General features: G+C 32.4%; 1 long non-coding RNA gene across 1 annotated transcript; it reads right to left on the bottom strand.

Moving 5' to 3' along the window:
• Positions 1 to 2,155: 2,155 nt before the first annotated feature.
• On the bottom strand, positions 2,156 to 14,325 carry LOC129232447 (uncharacterized). The gene is made up of 3 exons (XR_008581355.1): positions 14,075 to 14,325; positions 12,191 to 12,282; positions 2,156 to 2,326 (listed from the first exon to the last, which is right to left on the bottom strand). It is a non-coding gene; the product is annotated as an uncharacterized LOC129232447 (long non-coding RNA).
• Positions 14,326 to 15,398: the final 1,073 nt, after the last annotated feature.

Genomic DNA, 15,398 nt, shown 5'->3' with positions numbered 1-15,398 from the left:
ATTTTACTTCATTTTTCAAGAAATTGCTTCAAACAAACAATTTTTGAAAGATCAATATTAGTATACAAAATCAATTTTTTTCACGTCATTATCAAAAATTATTTGCACTGCACAGCAAAAAAAAAAAACTTTTCTAAATGCGTCAGACACCGTTCTTGCTTATTCTTGTGAAAATGACCCCCCTAAATCCAAAAACGATCTCTGTTTTTCCCCCATCACCCTCTCACGTTTTGGAAATGGCACCCCCTCCTTTTTACTTCCTTTTACAAAAAAGGAAATATTGTATTCGCGAAAAATTTTTTACTCAAAAATCGGGTTTCATTTCTATTTTACTTACCCCCGAATGAATGCTGGTTGTTTTTTTCGACTCGACCACACGTGGATATATGCCTAGGATTCTACAGACACCCGTTGCTTTTTCACGCATCACAATGATTTTTACGATTACCAATCTTGGGCTCCTTCAAGCTCGGGCCCGGGCCAATAGGTGTCCCTCCCCCCCCCCTTTGCACGCCCCTGGTACCACGCCCTATCCTCCCCATTTTGGGGCACCAAGGTATGACCGCCCGATCGAATCGAGTCTAACAAAAACTATTCTTTAATGAGTGCTTTGCGGGAAATGATTCTTTCAGGAAAAAGAAAAAAGTCAGTGAGAACTACGTGACTTGTGGCTGTGTTGGGCAAGGCATAAAATATTCAAAGTTCGGATTTAAATGTTTAAAACGTCATTTCGACGCGGAAGAACTTTCTTTTTTTTAATTTCTTCTTTTTTGTCTTCGAAACTGATGGAGCCGCACTCTAAGAAATTTCACCGTTAGAATACGGTCAGTGACCGGCAGAAAATGGTCCGGTCACTGCCCGTAAAAATAATATTCTGCCCGTAATCTTTCATGACCGTAAAAATAATAGGTTTGCCCGTAATTTCCTCCCCGTAAAATAAAAGGGGAGTGACCGTAAATTGACAATGTGCCCGTGAAAATTATATTCCTTTTTCTACGGCCACTGCCCGTAAATTGACTATGTGCCCGTAAAAGCTAGAATTTGTTTTCTACGCCCATTGACCGTAAATTGATATTGTTCCCGTAAAAGCTAAAATTTATTTTCTAGTTCTATTGCCCGTAATTTGATATTGCTCCCGTAAAAGCTAGAATTTATTCTCTACGCCGATTGCCCGTAAATTGATATTACTTCCGTAAAAGCTATAATTCGTTTTCTAGGATCACTGCCCGTAAATTGGCGTTATGCTCATAAAACTTTTCTATGGTCACTGCCTCCTGTAAATTAACATGATGTTCATAAAAAAAATGTCATTCTTTATCGTCACTGCTCACAAATTATTAGGTGCTTTAAAACTTAGTTTATTGTCATATAAGAACCAAGTTATAAATAAAAGTTTTAAGAACACATGAAAATGCAAGTCATTTTTACAATTCAATTAATGCGTAAAATAGGCTAACACTGTTAGTAATGCAGTTTGAGGACCCCAGTTGCCGGAATTATAAATATTCTATTAAATGATCTCTAAAAATGAGAATGCATGTTTAAGAGAGAGAAGTATAAAAAGAAATATGGAAAAAATCCAGTGAAATAAGGGAAACTAAACTGAAAAAAAAAAAAAAAAAACAAATTCAGTAAAGCTTTTTTACTGTATGGATTATAGTAAAATACAACACTTAATATTTTATGTAAAATGCTTACATACACAATAATTTGTTTCATCGCTAAAACACATGTTACCAATATTGGCAACTAGTGTTTTTTTAATGGTTCGTCCATTGCCTTTACTTGTTTGCTAACCTCGTTCATTCAAAGAACATAGAACATTCAAAAAAGTTATATAAATTATTAAAAAACATATTTATACTTCATATTTAAAAAGTTATTAATTAATTAAATTATACATAAATTAAAAACTTGTGCAGTCGACTTCAAAAATAGACTGCATTTTTTACTAGCTAGCATAAACTTGTGGATAAATTAATTTTTAAACACCATAAGTATCTATTAAAGGTAAGCATCTCGAAAACAATTTTATCGAGAGAAAGAATTTTAGCTCAAAAATTATTGCCAAAAAAATATGTGAGCATGTCTACATAAGAAATAAGAAGAGACAATATCCAGAAGTGTCAACAATGAAAACAAAGAGTTTAAAACATCAAAAAGGTTTATTTTACACTAATTACAAGTTAAATAACAACATAATTACAAATAAACTTTTTCAGAAGAGAAATTATGGTCAAATTTTTCAAAACTTGGTTGAATCACTTTTTCCAAATCTTTATTCCTTTTGGATCCTTTAGTTCAGTAACTTATCCAAAATATTGCCCTAAAAAGAAATCACCATAAGGAAAATTAAGAATGATTTATTTTTCACACATTTAAAGCAGAGCAGCATTCTCACTAAATAGTAGAGACGTACCGAGTAGCACTTTGGCCGAGTAGCCGAGTACCGAGTACTCGGCCTTTTATTACTCGGCCGAGTACCGAGTTACCGAGTACTCGGCAGAGTTTCAAGTACCAATTATGTTTTAAGAAGAACCACTGACACACATGTGATGAATTTTGAACTTATTGGAATAGTAGTATAAACCTCCTTGTCCATATAATAGTTTTTAAAACTAAATTCCTGCTGAAATTTAATTACGCATTATATATATACAATTTTGTTTGCGTCAAAAATTTTACAAAAAAATATTTTTTTAAATTAAAAATAAATAAAAGGTATGATTAATCAAGTTGGAATTAAAACAAATTACAGTAAAATCCCTCTAATGCGGACACTAACAGGACAAATTTTTTGTCCGCAATAGAGAGGTGTCAGCAGGACAGGGGTTAAATAATGTTATTTGCATTGGAACTGGGGAATTAAAAATTGTCCGCATAAGAGGGGTGTCCGTTAGGAGGGGTTTCACTGTATACCAATCAATTATAGTTCTAATCTGCCAAACATAAATAATTTTTAAAAGCAGATAAAACAAATGTGCAGGAACACTCCAGACACATGTTTCTGCCCCCCCCCCCCCCGTTACAAGGAACGTCTTTTTCAGTGCATAACATGTGAGCTAAAGAATGTAAAGACATTCAACAAAAAAATACGACTTTTGTCGGATGCCTCTAAATCTACGAGCCCCCATTTTGTGCATTGAAAAAGGAATTCCTTGTAATGCCAAAACACATGACTGCAGAGTTCCTGCACTGTACTTTTAAGGTTGTTTTATTTTTTAAGCAAAGGTATTTTTACATTTTTTATAACTAATTTTTGTTTGTAGCAAAAATCCATTTTTAATATAAAAATTCCATATTTTCTATACTTACATTTCTTGCGTAATTTTTAATAAATAAGTTTTATTAACTTTGGGGACATTAAAATAAAGATTTATTCCATTGAAGCATTACAAACTTCATTATTCTCAAAATTTAAATTTGACTTATAAATTTTAATTGTAAATGATTGCAGAATATAATGCTTGCTCTTTTTTTTATAAATTTTAGTATCTGTCTTGGACAATATTCAATTTTTTGCAACTACTCGGTATTGGCCGAGTATCTGATCAGAATTTGGCCGAGTACCGAGTACTCGGCAAATTGGCCGAGTACGGAGTAGTTACCGAGTACTCGGTACGTCTCTACTAAATAGTGAAAATCAAAATAAAGCATTTTAAAGCACCCTATTTTTTTTCACCCGTTTCCCTGGTTTCATAAGGTTTTCCTCCCTAATATGATGTTCAAAGGATTTTTACAAAATTTCCAGGAATCCTAGGAAAAAGCACATGCATACATAGAAATATAAGCTATAATAAAATAAAACAAAAAATTAAGGCTAGATCAAAAGACATCGTACTTGCTAAAATGTATAAATCTTAAGCTTAATGCATAAAAGCTGGTAAACATGTAAATATCGAAAAATTTGTTTCTTCAAATCAAACGAATGACAAAGAAAAGCATTTTTCCGACATCAATTCAAAATATGTGGTATGTTTTGAAAAGAAAACAAAATGAGGTTATGAATATTTAGTGAACATCAATTTCAAAAAAAGAAAAAAAAAATCAATTGAAAACATAAACAATAATGATGATCATTAAGAGATATAATTAAACATAAAGCACTTTGGAGTCTTGCAAAGATCTCGGGGGAAACCTGCAATTGTAGTACAAGTATAAGGGGAAATTTCAGGGAAAAAACATTTTGGCATTTTTAGTGCCAATACTGGCTATTTCCTGACGGGCATCTACAGTATGATAAACAGATACTAGTTGACCCGTGCGGAACTCCGCACTGTGCTTCGAATCGTTTCATAAGGTATTTCGCTCTTTAAGAATTTCAAAGGAAGAACATTATGAAGAAGAACCGAAAAAAAAGTAAGCGCAGAAGAGAAGGCATGCAATTTAAAGACATCAGTAACAAAACCTCGTTAAATACAACGTTGTGATAATTTGATCATCGCTCACCTTTTGGTCGTACATATTTTCAATTCAAACATAAATATCATTAAAAGTGTGGCTGAGTAGTGACTCGTGAAAAAGCAATAATTGTGCATGTAAAAAAACAGGTTGTGGCAAACAGAGTCCTGCCCATGTGAGCATCTGACGGGAAAATAAGAAATATTAAAGAGATATTTATTGGCACGGATTCGAATTGGCGCCATTCTGAGTAACAGCCCGACACCCCAACAAACCTAGCAATTGCGCCTTCCTTTTCGAAAGCTATTCATTGAAGGAATGCGTAGTAAAAAACAGCGAAAAAGCTTTTTACCAAAAATAATAATAATAATAATAATAATAAGATCATGCTTCTATGTTTTGTCATTAACCAGCATGATACGATTTAAAATTATTCGAAAAGCATGGAATTTGATTAAAGAATGACGAAGATCTCACGTAGCGATTGAAACGAACATTCTAGAGAAGTAATAAATTAGATTGAAAATTAGTGTTTTTATCTTTGAATATTGAACTATTTCACATAGAAGATTGCTTTAACAGTTACGGCTTAAATGCCCGCACATGTTTCTCTTTTAATCAAACACTTAAAATTCAAAACCAAAACCAGTTGAACAGAGTCCGTTTTTTAAGTGTAATTTTTCGAACGTAGACAAAATGTATTTTTTTTTTCAGCAGAAAGCAGAGGAGTAGAAAATGATTTCTTGCTAATGAAGTTGATAATAATTTTAATGCTTTCTATCGTATTCGCGCGAATAAAAAATTAAAGGTTTACTGGGTGAAACTCGTAGTTTTAATTTGGCGTAGTATTTTTTCATTTGTATAAAAGGTCGAACACTGCTCTTAGAAACATCTACATTTCAGCATACAATGAAAATGTTTTTTTGCACAAAAAGGATTTCTTTTTGGTAAATCTAATACTTTTTTATGCTTACATTATGCTGAGTGGTCTGGATGTAGTCAAAGCTTAAAAAAAGGAAGAACACTCTTCGATTAACAGTCAACTTATCCAAATGATAACTGTAGCCTGCATAAAGGAGTCGAAACACCAAGTAGCAATCTCACTGCATTTATTTTATTACGTTTGTATGTTATGAGTACATGTAATGCGCAATACTAATATAAATTTGATATTCTTTCGGACAGCCCAAACTTGCCCGAAGTTCGAATAGTTTATAGCCGAACGCTCTACCGAAAAAAACTTATCAATTTAACCTAACAACTAAGTCCAGTGCTTTTAAGCTTTATTAAAATATGAACACACACACACAGGCTTTTTTTTTTTGCTGAAAGCGACGTAAAAAATGGAAAACTGCATTAGAACTTCGCTTTTAAAAAATAAATAAGAACTACAGGCAGCATCAAGGTTTTGAAACAGCAAGGGGCGTTTTCGAAAACTTGATTTTTCGACCGTAAGTCTATTTTTCTTCATTAGCCAGCCTGATAAGTTTTGAAATGAGAAGGGAATAATATATAAGATAAGATATTGAAGAAACATTTTTTTATTCTTGAAAATTTTTACAATTTGTTACCGCGGGCTGCTTGAACCGTTATGACTTAGATGGCAGCACGTGTTCATCATTTAACAGAACGGTTAAAATACAAAATAAATTGAACTATGCTCTTTTTTAAGCGTAGCTTTTCGAATGTAGTAAAAATGTGATAAGCTATTTGTTTTTTTTGCAAAAAGAAGAAAAAATATATATTTTACCCTTCAAATTGAGGTAGTAATTTTTTTATTTGTACAAAGAGTCAAAAACTCATTAGAAGAATATATATTTCAATATACGATTTATTATTTTTTCTCTGAACAAAAAATAATTCTATATTGTAGTCTGAAATCTTAAACCTGTTACTTATATTTTCGCTTACATTATGCTTTAATTTTCTTACCAGAGCCAAAGCTTAAAAAGAAAATAAAAAACGTACAATTCAGAAGTAATTTAGCACAACGTCACTTCAAGTTTTCATATCAGCAAGGAGCGTTTCCTTCTCATTTATTTTATTCCTTCATAGTCGTTATTCACTTAATTAAGTGTTCATGTAATGCGCGATATTTCTCTTAATTTTTTGTTGCAGATTGTCCGGACGTGGGCCCGAACACGGATTCTCCTGGTTACGAGGAGAACGCTCTGCCGATCAAGCTATTCAGCTCTGTCGGTCATAGCGCAAATTAAAGTTATAAGTTTAACCGAAAACCTCATTCTGGTTCTTTAAAACAGGTTTTTCGGCTGAAAAATACAATTTTTAGACCGTGGGTCTATTTTTCGTCAGTAGCCAGCACCATAAGCTTTAAAATAAGGCGTAAATCAAAGAAATCAATCAAGAATTGAGGAAAATCTGGCGTAGAAACCAAAAACAGGCTACAGAAATAATATATAAGGATTGAAAACACCTTTTTTCAGAGCATAAGCATCTAAGCTTTTGGACCCCATACATAAGCATGGTAGCAGATTTTCTAATAGAGGGGCTAAGGGGGGCCACAAGGGATAAATAAAAATAAACTATTTTATTAGATAAATTTTCATTCATTTTCCCATACATAAATAAAATTTTTAAACAAATTTTATAAATAAAAACATAAAACATATTTGAATAAGACCACTTTTGTTCGCTATGGGAATAATATCGGAGTCCGAGTCCAGTCCTAAAGGATGCATTTGTACTGGTTTAATATTTGTATTTTTTTTCCAAGTTCGAAAAGAAAAGTAAAGACAGAAAACATGTTGCATTGTTGGAAGGAAAAAGAAACTCCGGGAATCTTCAACTCCTTTACCCCAAAATAAGAGACGGCAAATTTATTGGTCAAAAATTTTTTAAGTACAAAGAAGCTAACCAATGTATGACTAACCAATTTTTAATGCTTGAAAGAACTGTCATGGAAAAATTAAGTTTTTTAAATCAATTTCAATTTTTTCCTCCATACATTCAGAAAAAACTAGTTTTAAATTTTAAACTTTAAATCTTTTTGGATTTCCTTTTTAACTGAAAACTTATTTCATGCTCAAGATCCATATAGATGTTCCAATAAGTGAAAATTTTCCCTTGTGTATGTCAGTTGATCGTTAAAAAAAGATCTATATTCGGTACTTGACCCAGTAGCAAGAACTTGGGTCGAGTACTCAGTAATCATCCTAAGTACTACTCAACTACACTAAATTACTGCAATCAATAGTAGGACAATGTTTTCAACCACACATGCACACTGGGTTTAAACATGCATACCCACCAACTTTGAAAAAGCTCATCATTTAAATTAGGGATACATTGAGTATGCAGTTGATTTTTGGTATACTGATGGCTATTTGGCACACAAAACCGAATACTTGGTTTGGCTGAATACCTTAATATTTAGTCAGCAATTGAATAGTAAATAACATAAATAGTTGACAATTAGTAGGCAAACAATTTTTTATACAATGAATGTATAGTACTCTAGTACAAACTTCCAACCTGCTATTTACTAATATTATCACATTTGGGTAATTCTTTAGAAAACGTAACTTTTGAATGCAAATATTTTTCAATCTCGAAAAATTTTGTTTCTTTTTTTTTCCCGTTCTTACATGAAAGTGTTACCTACTAGAAGTAACCATAAACAATGGCCCAGCTAAGTTTTAATTATTTTACGCATAAATAAAAAATAAAATAATCCCTTGTTCGTAGAAATTTTTTTTAAAAAAAGAAAAAAAAACTTTTAGTATTTAAAAATTGAGGCCAATTTAATATCAAAGTAGTAGTTTTGTTAATTGTGCAATCAATCAGCTATTTTAATGATTAGTAGGAATATAATATTAAGTTCTCTTAATTAAAGTATGGTTTAATTAGTAGTTTCAAATACATGTAAAATACTACTAAAATGAACTAAACCACAATATTAAAAAGTTAAATATACTTAAACAATTATCATTTGAGGCACTTGTGAAAGGAATAATTAATAAATAAGTATATACTTTTAATTAAGTTATTAAGCAACATAAACAGCCACACAAGGTGTGTGACATGCCACGGAAATGAAATTCACACGTTACGAACCAAAAATAAACTAAAATAAAACTTATTATTCAAAAATTGGTGGCAGGTTTAAATCGATATATTTTTGATGAAATTAAAAATCATTGTTAAATGAATTGTTCCTAAAATTTTTTACTGTAAAAGGCATGTGACAGAAAAGTTACTTTTTGAAGAATGACTCATTTAAGGTGATTTTAGTGCAAGAGAAAACATTCAGATGTTACATTTAAGTTTCGTAGCTTTTCACTTTCTTTTATATCTTACGCCACATAAACATTTTTTTTTAACCGCTTATAAGTCATAAGTATGAAACTAAACTCAGTGGCGCAAAATTAGAGGCAATCCCACCGTGCCCATATCAATCTTCATGACAGAGGGCTGTGGGGTGCAAAGGCAGGTGTTCTAGTAAGGTGGACAGCCGAACGTGGAACCTCCAGTGTTTAGTTTCCAAGCATGCTTGGTACTCATTTTATTGACCCACTTATGGGATGAAAGGTCGAATCAACTGTGCCCAACGGGGAATTAAACTCAAATCTGCAATGAGGAGGCACAAAGTGCCACTGGACTTCTTAGGTATGAAACACTAAGCAGAAAAAATTAATTTGTGAAACGTTTCTCGTCTCACAAATGTTTAAAAAAGGCAATTTATAACGTGCAAAGAAAACTCAGAAATTAAATTTTGCAGCATTTTGATTTCGGAAGTTTTACCATTCAAAATATTATGTAATGCTTAAAACAAAATAATTAATCTACAGAAAATAGATAAGCATCCTCAATTCTGAATTGCCATAAAATAAAAATACAAAAATTACATTTTTTAGCCAAATATTCAGTCTTCAGTCAAATATTCGACTAGAATTCTAATAAAATATTCGCTCAAAAACATAATTGAACTATCAAATAATCCAAAAGAAATCAATAACCAAACTCTCGACAACAAACATTATTTTATAACACTATTTAATTAAAACACTAAAGAAACAATCATTTAAAAAACACAAAGGTATCTGTTCCACAATAGTGGAGGCTCATCCCCTAAAAGACGGTGCCTCAAAGAAGGACATTCCTAAAAAAGACACCCTTACAGTAAATTTTATTAGCAGTCTACTTTTGGTTCTTTTCAATAGTAAATGAGTGTTACTGATATGATTAATATAATTCTTAGATTGCAAACATCGCAATTGGAAAACAAAATATCAAACATATCATACTATTTTGAACACGCTTAAAATGAATTTCTGCTAAGATAAACTACATTTGTGATCCCTGTCCTTTTGATTGTTAATGATTGATATTTGGATAAGATAAACTAAGGTGAAGGCTAGAGACGTACCGAGTACTCGGTAACTACTCGGTACTCGGCCTACTCGGCTAATATGCCGAGTACTCGGTACTCGGCCAAATTTTGATCAGATACTCGGCCAATACCGAGTAGTTGCAAAAAATTGAATATATAATTAAATTTACAAAAAAGCTCAAGCATATATAATTTTCTGCAACTATTTACAATTCAAATTTAAATTTTAAGAATAATGAAGTTTGAAATACTTCAATGGAATAAATCTTGGTTCGAATGTCTAGAAAGTTAATAAAACTTTTTTGTTAAAAATTGTGCAAATATGGAATTTTTGCTACACAAACTAAAATTAGTTATAAGATATATAAAAATACCTTAGCTTTAAAAATAAAAGGAAATAAAACAACATTAGAAGCACAGTGCAGGATCACTGCAGACACGTGTTTTGGCGTTACGAGGAATTTCTTTTTCAATGCACAAAATGTGAGCTCGTTGATTTAAAGGCATCCGGCAAAAGTCGAATTTTTTGTCGTATGCCTTTACATTTTTTAGTTCACATGTTATGCACTGAAAAGACGATCCTTGTAACACAGAAAAAAGTGTCTGCAGTGTTCCTGCACATTTGTTTTTTTGCTTTTAAATATTATTTGTTTATCGAACTAGACCTATAATGAATAAATTTGTGTAATTTGTTTTAATTCCAACTTGATAAGTCATACCTTTTATTTATTCATTTTTAATTTAAAAAATATTATTTTTGCAAAATTTTGTAGTTAAATTTCAGCAGGAATTTAGTTTAAAAACTATTATATGGACAAGGAGGTCTATACTACTATTTCAATAAGTTCAAAATTCATCGATGTGTGTCGGTGGTCCTTCTTTCAACATAAATGGTACTGGGAAACTCGGCCGAGTAGTGAAAGGCCGAGTTACTCGGTAACTCGGTACTCGGCCGAGTAGTAAAAGGCCGAGTACTCGGTACTCGGCTACTCGGCCAAAGTGCTACTCGGTACGTCTCTAGTGAAGGCCAATAGATTATAAAGGTCCCTTGGAGTTAGTTTTAATAAGGTTTGACTGTATTTTCAAAATAAATATGGAAATCTGTGCATCTTACATGCAACGATGGATACAAGGTGAGGGTCATAATTCTCTGCCGACATTATTATCCAATCACTTTGTGCTCAAATATACTTAATGAATAACCTGCAAACAATTGGAGTATTTTTTTTTTTAAATTCACTTAATATTTTTTAAAGTAAAAATCTGAAATACAACTTCCTTTCATTGCTTTTAAAATTAATTAGTATTGTTTATGTCCCACAAGGTGCTTTATTTCTGGATAAGTTATTGCTTTAATTGACACCCAAATATTTTCAGAATTTTTTATGCACTTTAAAAATATTCTTCAGCATGACCAGCCCTAAAATAGCAGTATCTAACCCCCTGATATCAACCTTTTCATCATTTATAAGTTGTACCACAAAAGATGGCTAATGCACTTCTTTTGTCATAAGTAGGATCAGGCCCGGCATTTTAACTACTGTGAATGCGTTAGGCATTAGGATCGGCAATGGGGTTAAAACCAAGGATTCTGGGAGGAATTGAGCCCCTAAAACCTCCTAACTGGCAGCGTCCGTGCATACCCTAGCCATGCTCATCTTTTTTTCTTGGGAGAAAGGGAGGGGGGAAATCCCCCCCCCCCCTCCAATGACGAGCATGGATGGGTATGCAGTGAGACAGCCAGGGTTGAGATTTTAACTGTTGAAAGCTGCCCAAGTATCCTTGGTTGTAGCACATGTTGCCGATCCGAAATACAGTAGTTTATATACGTATAAGGCAAGGGGGCCCATATAGGGGTGAAGGGGGGCTAGAGCCCCCCTTGAAATTAGAATTTCCTTGCTTTTAGTACTTTTTTCCTTGCAAAAATGTAAAAACATTTCTCCAGCCATTAATGAATAAGTTATTAAAAATGTCAAATTTTAATGACTCTAATCTGTCCTGAAATCAGTTTCCATGGGGAAAACATATAGCTACACCACAGGGAAAATATTTGAGCCCCCCCCCCCGACTGCAACTTTGCATATGGGCGCCCTGCCTATACAATACAATACAAATAGGACGTGTTCTCATACCTATACAATACAAATAGACTACCTAAGATTACAAAATGAAGAGTTCTGTTTTCGTGTCCAGTTCATCGGACATCACTCTGTGGCACAATTATACTGAACATTTTATATTCTTTTAAATTTATTATAAAATTTTATTATTTCATATCGATAACATTTAAATATTAAATACAACAGCGACCAGAAATAAAAGCACTGAATACAAGTAACAAGTAGAAAAATTAAAATTGTTAGTTTAAGAGCAAAGAAACTGATCGTCGCTCAATAGAGTTTAGAAAAACATTTCTTAAAATAAAATATTAATACATACCTCTAAATAAATTCCGATGAAACACTTCTTGATCCAGAAGTTATTTTTCATCCAATTGTGCAAACTGGATCAAACTTAAAAGCAAGGATTGTCTGGGTGAAAGAAAATTCAACTAAGTATATGGAACAAAATAAAAAATGGTAGGTATGATTATGCATCATTTATATAAAAAAACTCCAGATTAAATAAAAAATTATTAAATAAAAACAAAAACCCGACTGCGTAAAAACCAAAAAAACTAACAAGAAAAATGTATAAGCCCAGTAGTTTAGAATGTATTAAGTACTACTAAATAACTACACCGTTGAAATAGTTTTATAACAGTACACACATAAGACAAAGCATAAATTCAAAAGCAGAACAGAAGGATCAACAGTAACGGCCCATTCCTTTCTGATTCAAGAACCCCGTAAAGTTTGAATGAACGACATTTTCGAAAACGTTTTCGATTTCGGGTAGTTTTTCGAAATTGAAGATCGAAAAATTCAAAAATTTTGGCGATCTTTGATGACATTGGAGAGAGGGGGTTGAGGACTCTCCCCTGAAAACATTTTGGAACTAAAGTCGTAAAAATACAGTTGGCGATTTTTTGTGATGAGTTTGGGGGGGGGGGGGGAGGTTTGGAGACCTTTTCCGGAAATTTTTCGAATTTACAAATTTAAATTTGCAAAGGTAAATTTAGGTTCGTGAATTCGGAGGGGGGGGGGATCACCCCAATTGCTCCCTCTGTGGATCCACCACTGCCCCTCCCCCACTTCAAGGACCTGCAACCATGACTCCTATAAACCTGCCATTATGATTAAAACACATTCCAGTCAAAAACATTCATACCAGAACCAAATCATTCAAAAGAATAATATGAAACGCGCCTTTGACAACAAACATTCGATTATAACACTATTTGAAGGAAACACTTCAAAACACAGCAGTACAACCAGGGGGAGCGTTCATGGATCTAGATCCAAATTGAAATGACCAAGAAAATTCAAAAATGAAAATATTTGTGTTTCGCATATAATTTCATTAGTCGTATATAAGAAAACTTGAAGTAAGCACGATTTAAACGTTTTTGAAAGTACTGCATGAAACAAGCCAAGTTCGTGTAAGTTATAGTAAAACATAGTATTATTATAGAAATTTACATTTAATTTATAAGTTTAGGCACATTGAACCAGAAACAATTCAGTAATTAATTAAGTGTTGAAAGTTGATAAGAAATACATGTTACATCACATTATTTTTGGTTTATAATAATTGTATGAATAACTGTTTAAAGATTTAGCTACAAAACAAAATGTATGAAACATGTTTTAAACATTTATAGCTGTGAAACTAATGAAAACAATGATGTCATTATTTATATTTTGTACTAAAAACGAATCTGTCGTTAAGAGGTAGCCTAAAGCAATTTATTTTCAACTACGTACCTATGTTTTATTTCATTGGTTTAAATGTAACATTTGAGTTCATTAAAAACAATCTAAAAAATGTAACCAATTCCTATTAGTCATTGATCATGGTTATTTAAAACCAGGAATATAAAGCATGCAGAGAATTAGTAAATAATTCATTTTGTCCTCATGCACAACATCTTTAATTAATTACATTAATTTAGAAAAATACTGCAGAAATTTTTGAATGAAACTATGGAAATTAAAACACATGGAGCATAATATGATATTCATTTGTGCGTTTATATTGTATCACGTTTGCATGCATTGTACTATGTAATCAATATCAATGCTAAATTTCAACGTTACAGCGACGCTTCGGTACTCGCCATCAATCAATGCTCACAAATTATTGTTATCAAAATAGCTAATAAAAAAAGAACAGTGGATTAAAATTACACTTAAACAATAGTATAGAAAAAAAACTACTCACTTAATATTTTGAATCCAGACATTGGAATCACATGGCGAGGCGACGAAGCACGAAGACAACATCTTTCTTTCGATGCCTAGGCGCAATACTTAGATGAGAGCCTGTATGTCAGAGTCCCTACTCTCCAATACGTATATTTGGTTCAGATATTGTGGGACTTATATCATACATTACATATTTAAAACGTTAAGTTGTTGGAAGGGACTCTAGTTGGAAGACAACATTCGTTCAACACAGGCCATCCATCTTGATTTTTCTCCTTCCCGCTTCTTTGCGTAGAAACACGTGACAACGACACGTGATCTTTATCAGCTAGCTTATTACGGGGAATGACCGTATTCTGCACAGATTAAGGGACTGGACGACTGCCCCGTAATTTTACGGTCAACGCAACTTAAATTTACTGTAGTTTTTTTACAATTACGGTCACTGCCCTGTTTCCTCGAAGAAGGGCACTTACCGTATAATTTTATGGCCAATGCTCCTAAATTTACGGAAATTTTTTAGAGTGCGCGAATTTTTTCACGTGATTTTTATTCATTTAACATAATGGAAAAGTTTTTTCTGTTCGTTCTTAAACTGACTTCTGTTGCTCAACTGACTTTTTGCACTTTGGCGAAGAAACAACGGACGAAAGTTTCTTCCGTAATTTTTTTATTCATTTGAAGTAGTAGCCAAATGATAAATTCGTATAAAGTATTGTTTGGATTATGTTTCAAGTGACGCAAGGGCACGACATAATTTTCTATAATTATAGTATATACTAGTCCAATATATAATCTAACTAGCTGACCCAGCCACGCGTTGCTGTGGCTGAAAATGGAAATAATTTTTTGCTCAATATTTTTATACGATTACATTAATATTTTTTACAAAGCTGGAAAAGTTCAGTCGATTTTAAATCACAGGGAACTGATAATGCTTGAGCTTGTGGCCGAAGTAGAAATTTATAAAATTTAGTTAGTATTAACTAAATTTTCTATTGTAAAAGCATTACTTACCATGCTTACGTTTAGTGAATTTAGTTAGTACTTACTTCGACCAAACGTGCAAAATAACTAGAAAGTGGTACGTAAGGTACTGGAATGTTGAAATTAAGCATTAACCAACAGACAAATTTTTGTATGTACATTTTATTCATCTAAACTTTAACTGATAATTTTAAATTATTAAAACTGAAAATTATCTTTGTACTGACTTATTCACAATATTTTTGTTAATCTGTCTTTTGCTTGCACGAATAGGTATGACGATTTTTCCTTTAAGCTTTCCCGTCAAAATTGTTGCTTCAAGAACATTTCCAGTGATCCTTTTGATAACTATA

Source organism: Uloborus diversus, unplaced genomic scaffold (genome assembly GCF_026930045.1).
Source record: "Uloborus diversus isolate 005 unplaced genomic scaffold, Udiv.v.3.1 scaffold_12, whole genome shotgun sequence".
Taxonomy (NCBI): domain Eukaryota; kingdom Metazoa; phylum Arthropoda; class Arachnida; order Araneae; family Uloboridae; genus Uloborus; species Uloborus diversus.
Note: the sequence above shows the minus strand (reverse complement) of the source record. Positions and strands in the feature narration are given on the sequence as shown.